We start from the raw sequence: 6,000 nt of genomic DNA on the forward strand, positions 1-6,000 counted from the left end.
CAGGAGCAGCAGCAGCAGCAGGCCATTGCTTTCACATCCTGCACGTGAGCTCCCAAAGGCACCTGGTGGGCCACTGTGAGTAGCAGAGAGCTGGACTAGATGGACTCTGGTCTGATCCGGCAGGCTTGTTCTTATGTTCTTATGTTTTACAAAATACACCTCAGTTTTTTAATAGAAGGCTAAGAAAATTTTGCAGAGCCAGAGTAGTGTAATGATTAAGAGTGGCAGACTCTAATCTGGTGAATAGGATTTGTTTACTCACTCGAATAGGACTTAAGCATACTGAATAGCAATTAACAAAAAAAAATATACCACCAGCCCTGCTGCTTAAGAACACAAACACACAATTATTTATGGGAATAATTGATGATGAAAAAATAGATAGACAATATAGAAACATGTATAAAACGTTGATTAGAGCAATACACACAGTGATAGGGTTTGGATGGAAAGATAAGAAAAAAATGGACGATTCAGAAATGGTTGGAATATATATGGGGACAAGTGACATTAGACATTTTTGAAACATTATCAAAGAATAAAGCATGGCAAGAAAAACAGAATGAAATAATGAAGATATGGACAAGTTAGGAGAATTGGATGAAGGAGACGGGAGTCAAAGAAGACATATGGATAAGAAGACAACAACGAATGAACTTACTGCTGTTTGGTTAAAGGAAAGTAAAACATAATATTAGGGGAGGGTGGGAGGGGAAAAAAGGGAAAATGTATTGTTTGGAAATTATATCAGAAAGATGTAAATAGAAAGATTATTTCAAACTATACAATAAAAATATTTCAAAAAAAGAACACAAACACACAAACTTCGACACTTACTACTAATTTACTAAGTGAATTGAAAAGTGAAAATAAGTGCACAATTGTCGAAAACCGCTATGAACACGCATAAATATGAAAAGTTACAAAAAATAAAAATCGCTAACAATATACATAATACAGAAAATACAATTGTATCCATAGGAACGATTATGATCTAGGAATTCTTTTTGTCTTGCTGAGCAATGAAACACAGATTGAATTTAAAGATACAGGCCACATACTTTAGGGCTGTCTGTCTCCAGGTGGGGGTTAGAGAACGCCTGGAATCACAAGTGATTTCCAGAGCAGTAATAGTAGCAGAAATATCCCGCTGTCCTTTCCTGTAAGGAGAGTCTCAAGGCGGCTTACAAACTCCTTTTCCCTTCCTCTCCCCACAACAGACACCTTGTGAGGTAGGGGGGGCTGAGAGAGTTCTGAGAGAACTGTGACTAGCCCAAGGTCGCCCAGTAGGGTTCATGCGGAGGAGCAGCGAAACAAATCCAGTCCCCCAGATTAGTGTCTGCCGCTCAAGTGGAGCACTGGGGCATCGAACCCAATTCCCCAGATTGGAGCCCACCACTCTTAACCGCTCCACAATGCTGGCTCTCCATTTCAATTTATACCTCACCTTTCTCTCCTGTAAGGTGACTCAAAGGGGCTTACAAACTCTTCCTCTCCCCACAACAAAAACCTTATGAGGTAAGTGGGGCTGACAGAGTTCTGAGAGAACTGTGACTAGCCCAAGGTGACCCGGCAGGCTCGTTTCTGCCGGAGACTATGGCAACTTCAGAGAGTGAGCTCTGAGCCATCACATGTCTGCTGAGTTCCCCCCCTTCCCCAAACGCTGCCTCCCCCAAATCTCCAGGAATTTCTCAACCCAGAGTTGGCAACCCTATTTCCCATCCCACAAAAAACGCTATTTCCTCTTTTCCGCCTTCTGGCAACTCCTATCTCCTCGCCTTCCCCTTCTTCCTTCTCACCCCCAAACAACCTACCTTTTCCTGCCCCCAGGCCTCAGTTAAATTTATTTCACTTCATTCACACCCTGCCTTTCTTCACAACGCAAGGGGAGGGGAGCAAAGTGGCTGACAACCTTCTCTCCTTCCTCATTCCATCCTCCCAACCACCCTGTGAGGTAGGCCGCCACAGGAGCTTGCTGGATGACCTTGGGCTAGTAAGGCACTTTCTGCCTAATGGAAAGAACAAATAAGGGGGAGAATATTATATGGTTCTTTGAGTTCCCAATGGAGAGAAAAGCAGGGCCAAGAACCAGTGGTGGGATCCAAAAATTTTAGTAACAGGTTCCCATGGTGGTGGGATTCAAACAGTAGCATAGCACCAATGGGGCACGGCGGGGCACGGCGGGGGCGTGGCTGAGCATTCCGGGGGCGGGGCATTAATAATTTCTCTGTTACTGTAAAAAAACCTCTTACTGTGAAAAAAAAGTTCCTACTTTCCAGCTGGTATCTTTCTGCCCATAATTTAAACTCATTATAGCAAGTCCTATCGTCTACTGACAACAGAAACAACTACTTCTCCTCTAATGGACTGCCTGTCAAATACTTAATACTTTCAAATACTTAATTTTGTTTCTAGAAATCAAAAGAAGGAGACTTTCCTTAAACCAGGAACTTTCCCATATTTCTAAAACATGTTTTTAAAACAGCCCAACAGGGAGAATTATCCCGTTTTCTACCTCCGCTAACCAGCCACATAGGAAACAACAGGACTTTATGATTTTTGGACCTAATGGAATTTCTAATGGAAAAGCAGACCCAATTAGCAACCCCCTCTCGGCACACACAAATAATCAGTAACCCACTCTCAGGAACTGGTGAGAACCTGCTGGATCCCACCTCTGCCAGGAACCCTATTGAGGCAGTGGAGTCTGCCGCTGTGTGGTTAAAGAGTCAAGAAAAACACAAAGAGAAACAATATCCGCTGTTTCAGCCTGTCTTTATTGCCACCACTGGTTGCTCCTCATGCCCATATCTGCCGTCTTTGCCCGGCAGCTACAGCCCATCTTCTGTCTCTTGGAAAAATAGCTCTCAGGTGAATATTGCAGCCTGTAAATTCACGCCGGTCGCTTCAAGCCGTGCTGCTGCCCTCTCCTGGGGAAAGCTAACTCCTTAACACCACAGCAGCCTCCTTTCATGGGGATCAGCACAAAAAACTGATTTAAAGCATCCCTGACAAATGTCCATCCAACAGCTGCTTGAAGAAGAAGAAGAAGAAGAAGAAGAAGAAGAAGAAGAAGAAGAAGAAGAAGAAGAAGACGCGGAGGAGGTGGAGGAGGCGGAGGAGGAGGAGGAGGATGGATTTATATCCCCCCTTTCTCTCCTGCAGGAGACTCAAAGGGGCTTACAATCTCCTTGCCCTTCCCCCCTCACAACAAACACCCTGTGAGGTAGGTGGGGCTGAGAGAGCTCCGAGAAGCTGTGACTAGCCCAAGGTCACCCAGCTGGCATGTGTGGGAGTGTACAGGCTAATCTGAATTCCCCAGATAAGCCTCCACAGCTCTGGCGGCAGAGCTGGGAATCAAACCCGGTTCCTCCAGATTAGATACACGAGCTCTTAACCTTCTACGCCACTGCTGCTCGAAGAAGAAGAAGAAGAGGAAGAGGAAGAAGAAGAAGAAGAAGAAGAAGAAGAAGAAGAAGAAGAAGAAGAGAGAGAGAGAGAGAGAGAGAGAGAGAGAGTTTGGATTTATACCCTGCTTTTCTCTCCTGTAAGGAGACTCAAGGCGGCTTATAAGCTCCTTTCCCTTCCTCTCCCCACAACAGACACCTTGTGAGATAAGTGTGGCTGAGAGAAGTCCAAAGAGATGTGACTAGCCCAAGGTCACCCAGCAGGAATGTAGGAGTGGGAAAACGCATCTGGTTCACCAGATAAGCCTCAACCACTCAGGTGGAGGAGTGGGGAATCCAATTCAATAAGCCTTTATTGGCATATACATGATAGTATAAAAATACAGTTCCAGTTAAAAAGTGAATAGTAAAAAACTTTGCGTTTGTCATACATTCAGTTTACAAACTTCTGACAAAAACTTTGCCACTATAAGGCAACGATGAAAATCCTGACAATTTAAAAGCGTAACTACTTGATCTGATTCAGTATAATCAATCATAGAGTCTATAGCTTGGGATAACAGGCCGGATCGGAGTTCTTGGTATAATAAGCAGTTCAGGAGAACGTGTGGGATGGAATCCAGCTGTCCTATGCTACAGGTACAGAACCTCTTATCGCTTGGAAGACCTTTAAGTATGTAGCGGAGATGGCATGATGTTAAATCTAGCCAGCATATAGGCTCTCCTGTGTATGGGATTTGTGAGCGCTGTAATATAATAGGCTGGGTATCCCTGCGTGAAAGGAATTGACATAATTGTTGGTGAACAAGATTTATTTGCCAAGCTCTGCAGTTGTTGATAGTCCATTGCTAACAGCCTCTCTTTAATGAGGGCAAAAGTTTCAGTAAAGGTTAGCATATTGAAGGAGTCACTGTCATAACCCAGTTTCAGTGGGGAATCAAACCCGGTTCTCCAGATTAGAATCCACCTGCTCTTAACCACGACACCACGCTGTTGGCGTTTGCATCTTCTGCAGTTTCCCTACTGATGCAAAACAGTTAATCGAAGGGCCCTTCCCTTGTCTGGCCAAGAACAGTCATCTCCTCCAGGGAAAGGGATGCCTCATCCTCCTCCGGTCTGTGGGCGGGAAGTGCTTCTTCAGGGGACGAAGCCTGACTGAGAAACCAGCTCTGGGGGAGCGGCACAAAGATGAACGGCCCTGCCTTCCTCCTGGTGTTTCAGCTCTGCCTCTTGAAGACAGGTGAGTTCACAGCTGACCACTGCATAGGGTTGCGAGCGAGAGATCTCCTGGCATTACAACAGGTGCCACCAGACAGCCGTGATAAATTTTCCTTGAGAAAATGGCTGCTTCAAAGAGTGACAGTATGACTTTAGATCCCACAGAGGTCCCCACTCCAAGCTCCGCCCCCCAAGTCTCCAGGAATTTTCCAGCCCATAGTTGGCAACGCTGCAGGCTTCTGCCTCTGATCTCTGCTTCTTCTTGGAATTAGTTGTAGTTAGAGGTGGGATCCAGCAGGTTCTCACAGGTTCCCGAGAGTAGGTTACTAATTATTTGTGTGTGCCGAGAAGGGGTGACTAATGGGTGATTTTGCCACGTGATTTTTGCCTTAGTTACGCCCCTCCTCTCAGCAGCAGCGCGCAGAACTGGAAGCAGTCTAGCAGGAGGTGCACCGGCGTGCGTGGCAGACTGCGCCTGCGTGCATTCGTTTCCTGCCCAAGGACCAGTGCAGTGGCTGCGTCCTTGCCACAGCCCCGCCCAGAAATGCCCTGCCCCCAGAATGGCAGCCATACTCCCGTCGTGCCCCGCCCAGCCCCATTGGCGCTATGCCACAGTTTGAATCCCACCACCATGGGAACCTGTTACTAAAAATTTTGGATCTCACCACTGGTTGTAGTCTTGAGGAACTGAGTGGGGGAAATTGGGACCAGTCTTGCTCTAAAAGCCAAGAAACTTGTCAATGATCCCTGTCCTTCGGTGGAAGAACTGGGGGACTTGATTCTTTTACTGCCCATCTAAGGCTTCAATTTCCATGTGAGTCGTTTCACAGATTTGCTGCTGGAAAAGTAAACCCAAGTAAATCTTCCTCTCCCCACAACAGACTTTTGGGGAGGCAGGTGGGGCTGAGAGAGTCCTGAGAGAACTGTGATTGGCTCAGGGTAACCCAGCAGGCTTCATGTGGAGGAGCGGGGAAAACTAACCTGGTTCTCCAGAGTATTTATTTTGTTAATTTATTCTCTGTGTCCTTATTTCCTGCCCGTCACCAAAGTCTCCGAGCAGAGTACAATAATAAAAACACAATAAAGCTGTCTTAAAACTGTAATGAAATCTAATTTGAAAACTGTCCCCATCCCCCACTCAAACCCCCAACTTTGCCATTTCTGAATATTCCATAACTTTCAGAATCCAGTTCTCTTTTGCTAGTAACTTCAATTCAATTCAATTCAAAGACCTTTATTAGGCATCGAGAAAATACAGATAAAACTGTGCAGTGGTATGATCCAGAGTTTAACAGAGTAAAACAGCTGCTCATAGTTCATACAGTACAAACTTCAAGAAAATAAGTGAATAAAAGGAGAGCCAGAAACTTATTTC

This window comes from Sphaerodactylus townsendi, linkage group LG07, assembly GCF_021028975.2.
Source record: "Sphaerodactylus townsendi isolate TG3544 linkage group LG07, MPM_Stown_v2.3, whole genome shotgun sequence".
Taxonomy (NCBI): Eukaryota; Metazoa; Chordata; class Lepidosauria; order Squamata; family Sphaerodactylidae; genus Sphaerodactylus; species Sphaerodactylus townsendi.